This window comes from Salvia miltiorrhiza, chromosome 5, assembly GCF_028751815.1.
Source record: "Salvia miltiorrhiza cultivar Shanhuang (shh) chromosome 5, IMPLAD_Smil_shh, whole genome shotgun sequence".
Lineage (NCBI taxonomy): Eukaryota > Viridiplantae > Streptophyta > Magnoliopsida > Lamiales > Lamiaceae > Salvia > Salvia miltiorrhiza.
Window position 1 is genome coordinate 20,559,234 of NC_080391.1, and position 14,430 is coordinate 20,573,663.

A 14,430-nucleotide genomic window follows, 5' to 3' on the forward strand; every position below is an offset into this window, starting at 1 on the left:
TTTTTCCTTAAGAAGTATTGAAGAACTTGTCAATTTTTAAATCTTGGGCATCGCTAGAAATATTAGTAGTCAACTTACTGCTCTGATCTTCACTAAGACGACACCTTAATATAATGTTAAGGCCATTTAAAAAGTTCAAAATCACCAAAATGTAATGTTAACGCCTTAATTGTATCCTTAACTTTTGTTTGTGAGACAACTTTAGTTTATATAACATCTGAAGTGTTATTAATAAATAGCTATTTAGTAAGTTTATTTAAATGTACGCTCTGCCATTTCTGAACTATATAGTGTATCAAGGAACATAGATTGCATTGGAATGTAGTCGTGAGGTGAAGAAGGATTAATAGCTTGTAAAACCACGAACTTTGAGTGAATTCTGATTTTAACCTCTAGCAAAAGATTCTGCCTGTAAAATCACGAACTTTGAAATCTTTCTAATTTTAACTACTGGATAAATTTTTGGCCAAAAATAGATTGAGTTGGCAGCCTGAAATCCAACATGTCTTAATTGACGATGACACAAAAATGACATCGTTCTTTTAAAAATACAAAACAACGTCATTTAACTAAAGGAAATCAATTAAAATGTCACATAAGCCGCCGAAAATTTATCCCGTAATCAAAATCAAAAAGATTTCAAAGTTCGTGGTTTTACAGGCAGAATCTTTTGTTAGAGGTTAAAACCAAAATTCGCTCAAAGTTCGTGATTTTATAGGCTATTAACCCAGTGAAGAATCATCGGAGAGTAAGATGTTTCTTTAGTTAGAAATCTTACGCAGTGTCATTATCTGCATCTTGAATTTTAGGGCATTGTTGTCGTCGATAAGAACTCCAATGTCACTCAGAACTGAATGTTTCATGACTCGATATATGGTAAAGAGAGGAGTTCAAGAATATCAATTTATTGATATTCACATATGATTCTCATATTAGTTACTGAGACAAATCAGAAAAGAAGATCTAAGCTCTCATTTATCCCTTGATCAAAATTCCAATAATGTCTCATAACTTCAACAAACACTGTGTTCAGCAAGCTGATACGCATGCCATGAAAGTTTCATTTCATTACAAGCAATACTATAACAAATTTAGAAAGTGAGGCAGGTGAAACAAATATATAGATGCGATACAAACACCTTAAGTTTCATTAGAGTGTTGTGAAAGAAGAAACAATAAAAAATATTGATGTTTAGAATACAAAAGACCATACATAAATTTAACTTAACTGTAAGACAGGCATATTATATATATGCGCGACTATTTCACCATCATCGCTGGTATGTAGTTGGCTAATGCGGTAACTCTTTACTTGTGAAACCACTTGAATTGAACAGAAATATACGTGTAAATCTATATTAAGAAAAATTGCAGCAAACTTACTTCCTGCTTTACACTGGCACAAGAAGACCAATTTAAATTATCATCAGCCTCCTTCATGTTTCACCTTAATTTGGTCGATAATATAGAAGTCAAAGTTTTTACGGAGCATGTCACTCGAAATTGACTTATTAGATTGGAGATCAGTCAACACTTTATAACTCAATAAGTTGTATTCCAAATTACAGCAATCTAGACCCAAATCTTAGATATATGCTATAAAAGCTTGTCTATACCTTAATAGGACTTATATAAAAACAACATTACAAGATAGGCCATTGGCATCAAACATCATTTGCAGCAAAGAAATTTGAGTGCTCGACCACCCAAATTCACTACAGAAAATGTATATAACAACATAACCTACTCTTAAATATGAAAAAAAATAATCGTCGAAATATGAAAAACAATATTGATACCAAAAAAAATCGTGCCATGGGATGTTTAAATCATTGAAATATGAAAAAAAATATTGAAAGGAAAAATCAAAGATCCACAACCGTATATAACAACATAGGCTACTCTTAAATAATTGTCTCCACAAAAACTCCACATTTTCACATTCACAACACTTGAAATTCGAAGAAAAATCAATACACAATATTACTTAGGCATTTGATTGAATAGTTGATACACAATAGCATATTTGAATAAAAAACATCCCTCGCCGGCAATCTCACACAATGAAATATAACCAACACTTTAGCAACACAATCAATAATTCAGCAAGAACAGTTTCAACCACATGTTTAGTTCAATGTTCTTTCACCAAAAAATTAACAGTAATAAATAAAATGCGAGTAAATCTTAGAGAACATACCTCAAAAATTGAATATTGATAAGCCGAAGATGACGGTGAATGAGAATTAAATGCTGAGACAACGATGAAATCATTACTAATTGGTGATTGGAATCTGAAACTGATTAGGGATCAACATATTCTTTAACATGTAATGAGAATAGAAGTTGGCTGATTATAGGCTTCTAATGGGAATGAGAATGGAAGTTCTTCTGTAACAGGTATTGAGAATGGGAGTTGGCTGATTGTAGGCTTCTAATTGGGGTTGACAGTGTGTTAATTATTGAAATCCGAAAGCATATGAGGGAATGAGAATGGAAAATTGGGAGAATAAAGGAGAATTGAGAATGAGACTATCAGTGAATTTTGAGGGCTGCCACGTGGGCGAACCCCATTTTCGTATATAAAGAAGATTGTAATATTTTTCCCCAAAATAGGGAAAAAAAGATATTCCATTAAAAAAAATTTACAGTTGATTTGGTTTTGATCGTACCGACAATGGAGTTCAGAAGCAGCTGCCATTTCTCAAACTGAGTGTTGAACTCACCAACTTTTAGCCAACTCTGCTTCTAGTTTATCAAACACTGGAAAAGCAATCCCCTAAAAATATATTTTTGGGTCAAGAGCCATATATTAATATACTTGGATATAATAACAGATTTAATACCTCCCCGTAGGCAACAAAACCACAAATAAAACACATCCAAAGATTTTCTGAAGTTTGACAAACATAACATACAAATTTCTCAGGCTGTTGTTGGCAGTACCAGCATACCTATAGAAGTCAAAATACATGACATTAGTCTTGATCCAAGTCCCAAAGGCATTTATAACTTAAAGTAAAGCACATGACAGTAACATAGCTAAGTAGCAACAGCAGATCGAATGTGATTACTGATTAGTACAGTATGTATCGAAAAGAGAGTACACAAGATCTGCCTGACTGAGTTAATTAAGAAAGTAAATTCATTCACAAGGTCTAAAAAAGGTTTTGAATTGTGATGTTTCATCCCCTTGGATACAAGTTTGTCTTAAACTCAACTCACACATATGATGCCCAGAAACACCTACCAACAGTTGACTACATCTAAATGATGCAAAGCAACAAAAAAATGTTCTCTTCACTCCTATAGATGCTCAGGCATGACACTAATAAATCCTATAATATCATGGTAGGAACATTAGCACCCACCGGGTAAGAAAAATCAGTCCATTTAGACATACATATTTATATATATATCAAACGCATGAAATGATCTAAGAGAGATATTCAATTAGCAAGATAGCATTCACTTCCACAATCTAAGCATTTTGCAAAATTTTCATCATTATAAAAATATAAGAGAAAATTAAAATTCACCCACCCTTATATCATTTTTCTCGTGAAAAATAATAACTATAGCTCATCTTCCATTCGCTTCACCCATATGTACTGACAGGGATCAGGAGACATGGTCGAAGCCAAGGGAAAGTGACATTCTTAGTTCCACTTCCACGTCTTCTGTCTTGAGTTAAATAGACCGTTGCTAAAGGAGATTTACCGTTAAGAAAGAAAACAAACTTCCTCTTGATTTGGTTGTCCAGTGTTCTTAAGTTTCCTTTGGCCTACTCCTTAGGAGAACTATAGGTACAACACTAAAGCGTTAATACCATCCCTCGGGAGGTTGGAGTCCTGGCCTGGATAGACAATATCAGTACATAGATCTATTACAATATTCCTATGTAATACTGAGATTTCTGGTAATTCCCATAAAGACTTGAGAGAGATTAGACAGAAAACAACATGAAGAAATCAGGTGAAATAAAAGGGAAAACCCCTTCTCAGCAAGAGAAAAACAACACAAGTTCATAAGAGAAAGATAGCACAAGTTCATAAGTTATTGAAGCAATTAAAATCAAACTAATCATAAAGGAATCAATATATTGAATTTTGTGAAGCAGATTCAACCAAACAAAAATGGAAAAAGAGAAATTTAACACCGCTCTCCAATCAGAAATTGAAGGCCATACCTTTCTGAGTGTAAGCGAGGGCGGGGCCAGCGATTCCGGCACCCACAATGACTATGCCGTCGTTTCTCTTCTGCCCTAGTGTCGCCGCCTTGCCGGTTAGTTCAGACAATAGGGAAGGAGATAGGACGGAGGAGGAGAGTCGCCGCCTAAAGCCGTCCCCGCAATGGAGTCGCGCCGCCTGGAGTCGGGAAAGATATTATTGAATCACTCCCAAAATTGTGCTATTGATATTGACATGGATTGGGGAGGAAGATTGACAGAATCACGCAATTGAAACGGTGATTGATGAAACTGATTCAATTATTGCTGTGGGGTGCGAAATTAAGGAGTTTTGATTTGGTGTATGCTGATTCCCGTGAGAATCTACGTGAGTTACAAAATGGAGAGAAAAGAATATGTATACGAGATTTGAGAGAATTCACAGAGAAGCAAATAAAGAATTGAGGTTGAGCCACGTAGGAGAGAGAGTGGCTGTGAGCTCTAAAAAATGTATTGCTTTATAGAATTGATAGATTCAAGAAGGTGTTAGGTGACATAACAAATTGTAAGTGTTATAATTTTTTTTATTTTTTTTGGTGAAATACTTTCATTTGTTGTTTGTAAATTATTGTGTTATTATTGGTGTAGGTGGTGGAAGTGGTAAATCGAAAATTAGTCATGCTATTGATGTGAATAGTGTTAGGAAATGCAACTCGTACGATACGGTCGAAAGTAATGAAAGAAGTCATGGTATTGATATCGATATTTCCAAATGTCGTATGAAAACTATTTTGGCAGCTGAATCATCAAACAAAAAAAAATTGGAAATTCTTGGAGATCAAGCGGTGAAAGGTACAAATAATATCAATTGTAGTTTTTTGAAAGAATTAATTATTGTCGTACGATATTGTTTTGTGTTTTATTAAATTTAGTTCTATTTTTGTTATATTTTGATATTCAATATTTAATTAATAAATTTGATGCATACTCGGTTGTGTTATTCTCTATATAATAACCATATATTTTATCGCAATATTTATAAAATAAATATGTTAAGAATTTATTAGAAAAAAGTGAAAGTGTAAAGTACCGAATAGTATGTTTATTAAATAATGAAAAGCATGGTTATCATTTCTTTTGAAAAAGTTTAAATGAATGAATAATAGGTTTATTAAATAGAAGATCTATAACTTCAATTGTAATCGTGCAGACAACTTTAACTTCAGTATTTGAAGTAAATTATTTAGAAGAAATATGTAATATTAAAGGTTTTATCGTGTTGTGTACATTAAAATTCATATGAGTATTTTATATGTATTGAATTTCCGAGTTTTTAAGTGCTGAAATAGAAATTTTATTAAAGAAAAAATAAAACCCTTGAGAGCACAAGCGCTAACAAGGCAAAAGTCAGAAAAACCCCAAAGCGAGGAAAAAACAACACCCACAACGAAAAACAAACAAAAACAAGACAGAAAAGAACGGAGCCGCCGAGGGTGACAGCCGGGCCCGAGCAACAAAATCGCCAGAGCAGCGAAATCGTCAGAGCAGCGAAAGCGCCAGAGCAGCGAAATCGGCAGAGCATCAGAGCATCAGAGCAGCGAAATCGACAGAGCATCGAAATCGGCAGAGCAGCGAAATCGCCAGAGCAGCAGAGAAGACGCTCCAGAGCAGCGAAGTCGCTCTAGAGCAGCGAAGTAGCTCCAGAGCAGAGAAGTCGCTCGAGAGCCGCGAAGTCGATCCAGAGCAGCGAAGTCGTTCCAGAGCAGAGAAGTAGCTCCAGAGCAGCGAAGTCTCTCCAGAGCAGAGAAATCGCTACAGAGCAGAGAAATAATTTCAGAGCAAGGAAGTCGCTCCAGAGCAGAGAAGTCGCTCCAGAACAGCGTAGTCGCTCCACAGCAGCGAAATCGATCCAGAACAGCGAAGTCATTCCAGAGCAGAGAAGTCGCTCCAGAGCAGCGAAGTCTCTCCAGAGCAGCGAAGTCGCTCCAGAGCAGCGAAGTCGATCCAGAGCAGAGATTCCGAGTTTTTAAGTGAAAAAAAGCAAAAAGATAAAGAAAAACAATTAAAAGAAAGCATAACATTATTAAAAAAAGTAATAAATGAATCTTATTATTTCATATGGAAGTGTAGTTAATTAATTTTTGTTGTTCAAATAATATTATGCATTATATATATTTTTGTAAGTAATAAGATATTTATTATTTAATGATTATGGAATTATTTATAGAGTGAATGTGTATTTATTTTATTGTGTTATGAATTTGATGTGTTATGGAGTTTTTGCAACGTGAGAGAATAACACATATTTTTTTTGGGTGTTTCAGAGTATTGGGATATGGGTGATCCACTTTGTATTTGCGTTTATTGCGGTGCTTTTTTCTGGTACGAAGAAAGGTTGGATAAACATTATAAAGCGAAAGAACCAAAATATTCTTTGTGTTGTATGCATGGTAAGATTGAGTTACCTAATGTTGAAACTCATCCTGAAGTTCTTCGAAAGTTGTTGTATGGTAGTGATTTGAAGAGCAAACATTTTTGTACGAACATCAGATCATACAACAGCATGTTTAGATTTACTTCGATTGGAGGAAAGATTGATAACAGTTTGAATAGGGGAAATGCACCTCCAGTGTTTCGCTTGCATGGTGAAAACTATCATTTAATGGGTAGTTTAATGCCGTTAGAAGGATGTAGGCCGAAGTTTGCTCAGTTGTACATATACGACACTGAAAATGAAGTTGACAATAGATTGTTGTCAGTCAGGTATGCATTTTTTTTGAATAAAAGGGAACAAGTTAAAATATTTCAAAGCTTCATATATTGGATTATATTATGATTTTTTTTTTGTAGACAAAAAAAAGATGTCGATGATTTGCATGCTGAGATTGTTTTGGATATTCAAAGTATGTTGGATGAGTGTAATGTATTGGTTAAGTCTTTTCGAATGGCAAGAAACAAGATTAGTGATTCTAATTCGGCAGAAGTGAAGTTAAGGTTACTTGGTAAGCGAGGCAAAGATGGTAGAACATATAATCTTCCGTCAGTGTCGGAGGTTGCTGTGTTGATAGTAGGAGACATTGACGAAGCAATGGGTGATAGAGATATTATTATTGAATGCAAAAATGGTGTGCTACAGCGAATTAATGAACTACATCCTTCTTATCTGGCATTGCAATATCCTCTTATTTTTCCATTTGGGGATGATTGTTATCGAGAGGATATTGGGTTTTCAGAGACTTGGGGATCTACTTCTAGAAGTAGAGTTAGTCCAAAAGAATATTTTGCTTTTCGATTACATGAAAGACAGTTTGAGCCACCCAATATTTTGTATTGTCGCCGACTTTTTCAGCAATTTGTTGTAGATGCTTACACCATGGTTGAATCAGGAAGATTAAAGTTTGTAAGAACACAACAAAAAAAGCTACGTGCGGAGTTGTATAAAGGTTTGGAAAGAGAGTTATTCTGCCTTCATCTTTCACTGGTGGTGCACGATACATGATTCAAAATTATCAAGATGCTATGGCAATATGTGGTTCCGTTGGGTATCCTAATTTATTTATTACGTTTACATGTAATTCGAAATGGCCAGAGATTGTTCGATATGTTCAGAGTAGAGGTTTAAAAGCTGAAGATCGTTCGGATATAATATCTCGTGTGTTTAAAGTGAAGTTGGATAATTTCATAATTGATTTGCGGGCGAAGGCCATATTTGGGAAAGTAACAGCTGGTAAGGTATTTATGTTTGTGTATGAATATGTTTTTGTTTTTGCATGTTCATTATTTCTTTGAAACATTATTTTTTTGATTTACAGTTATATACACAGTGGAGTTTCAGAAACGAGGTTTGCCTCATGCGCACATTCTGCTTTTCCTATCTAAGGAAGATCAAAACTGCAATCCAAGTGGGATAGATAAAATTATATCAGCAGAAATTCCAAATGAAGATGATGATCCTACTTACTTTGCAGCTGATCGTGATTTCATGTTGCACGGTCCCTGTGGTATAGATAGACCTAAATCTCCATGCATGTTCGATGGTCGATGTAGCAAATATTTTTCGAAGAAATATGTGGATGTGACGACTGTAGATGAATCTGGTTACCCTGTATATCGGAGACGTAACAATGGTAATGTTATATTGAAGAATGGTGTATCTCTAGATAATAGATATGTTGTACCTCATAATCGGTTTTTACTCATGAAATACGGTGGTCATGTGAATGTTGAATGGTGCAATCAGTCGCGTTCTGTGAAGTATTTGTTTAAGTATATTAATAAAGGTAATGATCGCGTGACGACGTCTTTCTATCAGTCTAATACAGGGGGCGAAGTACAAAAGTGTGTTGATGAGGTCAGATTGTACTATGATTGTAGATATATCTCTCCATGTGAAGCCATGTGGAGAATATTGGGGTTTGTTGTGCAGTTTAAAGATCCACCAGTTAAGCGTTTGAGTTTTCATCTACCAGATGAGCAATTTGTTGTTTTCTCTGAGTCAGATCCTGTGGATGTTGTTCTTGATCGGAAAACAGTATCACAGACTATATTTTCAGAGTGGATGAAAGCTAATAAAATTTATCCTGAAGGTAGAAGTCTGACTTATGCGCAGTATCCAACAAAGTTTAGGTGGAACGAAGAGGATAGTGTTTGGCAGCCAAGGAAAAAAGGATATTCTATAGGAAGGTTGGTTTTCATAGCTCCTGGCTCTGGGGAGTTGTATTATTTGAGGTGTCTTCTAAATATAGTACGTGGTGTTACTTGCTATGAAGAAATTCGATGTGTTGATGGAATACAATATGATAATTTTTGTGACGCTTGCTTTGCTCTTGGGTTATTAGAAGATGATAAAGAATATATTGATGGCATTATAGAGGCGAGTCATTGGGCTTCTGCAAAATCTTTGAGATCATTATTTGTTACATTGTTATCTTCTGAATCGATTAGTCGGCCTGAAGTTGTGTGGAATAGTTGCTGGAAACTTTTATCGGATGATGTTCTATACAATCAAAGAAAAAATTTACGACATCCAGGTATTTCATTATTTAGAATTTGTTTTTCTTAACTATATTCCTTTTTGTAAGAATTTTAATTTTTTTTTTCATATATTTACTTATTGTATTCAATCTGTATTACAGATTTATTGTTGAGTGATTTGGAAATACAAAATTTTGCTTTGGTGGAGATTGAGAAATCATTGCTTCAACTTGGAAGAACTTTGCGTGAGTTTGGATCTATGCCATTTCCCAGTAGTGATTTTTTTGAGGTGCGTCAAAATAGATTGATAAGTGATGAGTTGGAGTATGATAAAGAATCTTTGGCAAGAGAGCATGTTCAATTTGTTTCAAAGTTCAATGATGAGCAACGTTGTGTGTATGATGTGATAATGAAATCTGTTGAATCAAAAAACGGTGGGCTGTTCTTTGTGTATGGATATGGAGGTACTGGCAAAACATTTCTTTGGAAGTCATTGTCTGCTGGAATACGTTGTAAAGGAGAAATTGTGATTAATGTTGCTTCAAGTGGTATTGCTTCGTTGTTATTACCTGGTGGAAGAACTGCTCATTCCCGTTTTAAGATTCCAATCAATGTTAGTGAAGATTCTGTGTGCAATATAAAGCAGGGTAGTGAATTGGCAGAGCTTATTATAATTGCCAAGCTAAACATATGGGATGAAGCTCCAATGATGCACAAGCATTGCTTTGAAGCTTTAGATCGAACTTTACGTGATCTAATGCGATTCACGAATGCTTCGAGCTTTGAGCTGCCTTTTGGTGGGAAAACAGTTGTATTTGGTGGTGACTTTCGTCAAATATTGCCTGTTATTTGTAAAGGTAGTCGACAAGATGTGGTTAATGCAACAATTAATTCTTCTTATCTGTGGGAGAAATGCAAAGTTTTGCATTTAACTCAAAATATGAGACTCATGAATATTGGTAGTGGAGATGAGGCTGCAAAAGTATCTGAGTTTGCTGATTGGATTTCACGTGTTGGAGATGGTACTATTGGAGGACCAAATGATGGAGAGATTACTATTACACTTCCAGCAGACATTTTGTTGAAGAATGTTGGGGATGCACTCGAAACGATAGTATCAAGCACATATCCAAATTATGATTACTCTGGTGTTGGGAATTCAGTTTTGGGAAATCGTGCAATATTGGCACCTACATTAGACATGGTTAATTCAGTGAATGAGTACATGACTTCCCAAAATTCAGCTGAGTCTCGAGTATATTTTAGTTATGATAGTTGTTGCAAGTCATCGTCAAATTCTAATGGTAATGAGGAGTTGCATACTCAAGAATTTTTGAATAGCTTGAGGTGTTCGGGCACACCCAATCACGAAATAGTACTGAAGGTTGGTAGTCCGGTTATGTTATTGAGAAATATCGATCCTGGTAATGGCTTGTGTAATGGCACAAGATTAGTTATCACGAGATTAGGTACTCATGTTGTTGAAGCAACAGTGTCGGTTGGTTATAATGCAGGGCATGCAGTTGTCATACCTCGATTGTCACTTATACCATCTGATAGTAGATTACCGTTTAAGTTTATGCGTCGACAGTTCCCATTGATGGTGTCATATGCAATGACAATAAACAAAAGTCAAGGCCAATCTCTTTCACATGTTGGGTTGTATTTTAAAAAACCGGTTTTCACTCATGGCCAGCTATATGTAGCTTTTTCCAGAGTTACATGTCGAGCAGGTTTGAAGGTACTCATTTGTGGTGATGATGGTGATGACACATGCGATTCTACTTTGAATGTTGTGTATAAAGAAGTATTTAGAAATGTGTAAGTGTTTTAGCCTTCTGTAATGTTGTCATTTGTTAGATAGTGTGTCTTTTATCTTGATTACAGAGTTGAGTTTGAAAGCTCTGGGCTTTTGATTTCTCTGCTCTGGCCTTTTGATTTCTCTGGCGAGTGCATGACTTCGCTGCTATGGGCTTTTGATTTCTCTGCTCTGGCCTCTTGATTTCTCTGCTCTGGCCTTTTGATTTATCTGGCGAGTGCATGACTTCGCTGCTCTGGGCTTTTGATTTCTCTGCTCTGACCTCTTGATTTCTCTGCTCTGGCCTTTTGCTTTCTCTGGCGAGTGCATTACTTCGCTGCTCTGGGCTTTTGATTTCTCTGCTCTGGCCTTTTGATTTCTCTGCTCTGCCCTTTTGATTTCTCTGGCGAGTGCATGACTTCGCTGCTCTGGGCTTTTGATTTCTCTCCTCTGGCCTCTTGATTTCTGTGCTCTGCCCTTTTGATTTCTCTGGCGAGTGCATGCCTTCGCTGCTCTGGGCTTTTGATTTCTCTGCTCGGGCCTCTTGATTTCTCTGCTCTGCCCTTTTGATTTCTCTGGCGAGTGCATGCCTTCGCTGCTCTGGCGGAACGACTTCAGCTCTGGCATCCTTGGCTTTGGTCTGGCGCGGGATTCAGCTCTGATCTGGCGCGACCTTAGCTCTGGTCTGGCATGGGATTCACCTCTGCTCTGGCGCGAGCTTGGCTCTGTTCGGGCTGCATCAGTTTGACCAGCTCAGTTATTGTATTTTTTATTTTCTAATATGCAATGAGAATGATATCTGTTGCATATTCATTATATTGCCTTATTTATTATTTATGTGCATCTAAAATATGAGAATTAAATTAATTTAAAACATTTATTTTTTAGAAAATATATTAAAACAATCATTCACATAAAAGAGTAAATGTGATTTAAATCAAAGTTGTGAAACAGCTGTAAAAAATGAAAGAGAGATGAAAAAAGAGGGATTCCATATCTTTTTTGCTGTGTATTTTTTTTCGTAGACATAAATAGATATAGATATAATAAAAAAATGATCAACCAGAGCCAGAGCTAAACAAATCAGAGCTGCTATATACAAAAATAGAAACATGATCTTCAACATACAACATTAGATAAAATTAACATACATACATCATCAATTTTTTTTTTTGAGGGAACATACATCATCAGTTAAAACTAATATAATACTAAAACTATAACTCAAGTGTTTCGGCTGATATACTTACAAGATACATAGAGAATGCATATCGTAATGATAACTAAATAGAGCTTCATCTTAAAACACATTGGTCTTTTCATATATACATCAAAAGTGGAGTTGCATGCTTTTGGAGGACTCGGCCTCGCTGGCCTTGATTTCTCTGGCGCCCGACACCGCTGGCCACGATTCCTCTGGCTCCTTGCAGACTCGATCCCACTGGCCTCGATTCCTCTGGCGCCCGACTCCGCTGCACTGGAGGACTCGGCCTCGCTGAACTTGATTCCTCTTGCGCCCAACTCCGCTGGTTTCGATTCCTCTGGCGCCTTGGAGACTCGATCCCGCTGGCCTCGATTCCTCTGGCGCCCGATTCCGCTGCACTGGAGGACTCGGCTCCGTTGGCCTCGATTTCTTTGGTGCCCGGCACCGCTACCCACGATTCCTCTGGCTCCTCGGAGACTCGATCCCCCTGGCCTCGGTTCCTCTGGCGCCCGACTCCGCTGCACTGGAGGACTCGGCCCCGCTGGCCTCGATTCCTCTGGCACTTTGGAGACTCGATCCCGCTGGCCTCGATTCCTCTGGCGAGTGTGATTCCTCTGGTGAGTATGATTCATCTGGCGAATGTTATTTATCTGGTGAGTATGATTCCTCTGGCGAATGTTATTCCTCTGGCGAGTATGATTCCTCTGTCGAAAGCAATGTCGCTGCTCCCCGTGATTTCCCTGGTAAACTCATTCCTCTGTTCCGCATATATTACTCCTCATCAACTTCTTTATCACAATATGAAATTTTATAGTTTTTTTTGAACCAACTATACTGAATTTTTGGAAAAAAAAATAAAGTTAATGAATGTTTCTATATAGACAATAGAGAAAAAAATATAACCCTAATATTTAAGTGTGAATGTGACTGTGTTACCACGTTTTAAGGAGTACTCATAATTTCGTAATTAGATATGCTATATAGATAATTAATATATACTTTTTTGTATGTTATACTTTAATCTATTTTATTCCTCTGGCGAGTGTGATTCCTCTGGCGAGGGTGATTCCTCTGGCGAGTATGATTCATCCGGCGAGTGTGATTCCTACGGCGAGTGTGATTCCTCTGACGAGTGTGATTCCTCTGGCGAGTGTGATTCCTCTAGCGAAAGCTATCTCGCTACTCCCCGTGATTCCCCTGGTAAAGTCATTCCTCTGTTCCGCATATATTACTCCTCACCAACTTCTGCTGCACTGGAGGACTCGGCCTCGCTGGCCTTGATTCCTCTGGCGCCCGACACCGCTGGCCACGATTCCTCTGGCTCTTTGCAGACTCGATCCCACTGGCCTCGATTCCTCTGGCGCCCGACTTCGCTGCACTGGAGGACTCGGCCTCGCTGGCTTTGATTCCTCTGGCACCCAACTCCGCTGGTTTCGATTCTTCTGGCGCCTTGGAGACTCGATCTCGCTGGCCTCGATTCCTCTGGCGCCCGATTCCGCTGCACTGAAATACTCGATCCCGCTGGCCTCGATTCCTCTGGTGCCCGATTCCGCTGGTCTCGATTCCTCTGGCACTTTGGAGACTCGATCCCGCTGGCCTCGATTCACCTCTGCTCTGGCGCGAGCTTGGCTCTGTTCGGGCTGCATCAGTTTCACTAGCTCAGTTATTGTATTTTTTATTTTCTAATATGCAATGAGAATGATATCTGTTGCATATTCATTATATTGCCTTATTTATTATTTATGTGCATCTAAAATGTGAGAATTAAATTAATTTAAAACATTTATTTTTTAGAAAATATATTAAAACAATTGATGAAACAAGAAACTTTACCCTAATTATAAAACGATAAACGAGACAAGATGTACGTGGTTCGATCATAAATGATCTACGTCCACGGGAGTTCTTCGTTGTTTTCACTATACTTTTAGAGAATTACATATTACAAGTGAGCAATCATGATGCCTTTAATGCTTGCTAACCTTCTATTTATAGATGTGAGAGTGAGCCCTACAGGCCTTAGGCCCATGAACACTAATAATCGAATTTAGGCCCTTTCATGCCTTAATACACTTTAGTTTTGACTTGATCCATTTGTATTGTCCTTCGTTGCTCATGTTGAGTAGCTCCCTTGAGCTGCGCAGGCTAGTCTTTGCTGCCGAGTAACCTGGGTAGTCTGCGCCGCCAAGTCCCGTAATCTGCGCTGGTGAGTCCCTTAATCTGCGCTGCCGAGTAACCTGGGTAATCTGCGCCGCCAAATCCTGTAGTCTGCGCTGCCGAGTCCCT

General features: G+C 37.5%; 1 long non-coding RNA gene and 1 pseudogene across 1 annotated transcript; one reads left to right on the forward strand and one right to left on the reverse strand.

Moving 5' to 3' along the window:
• Positions 1-974: 974 nt before the first annotated feature.
• Positions 975-4,705, reverse strand: LOC130986637 (uncharacterized). The gene is made up of 4 exons (XR_009089327.1): positions 4,190-4,705; positions 2,847-2,954; positions 2,673-2,779; positions 975-2,253 (listed from the first exon to the last, which is right to left on the reverse strand). It is a non-coding gene; the product is annotated as an uncharacterized LOC130986637 (long non-coding RNA).
• A 242-nt stretch (positions 4,706-4,947) lies between these two features.
• LOC131025633 (uncharacterized) lies at positions 4,948-10,967 on the forward strand (annotated as a pseudogene).
• Positions 10,968-14,430: the final 3,463 nt, after the last annotated feature.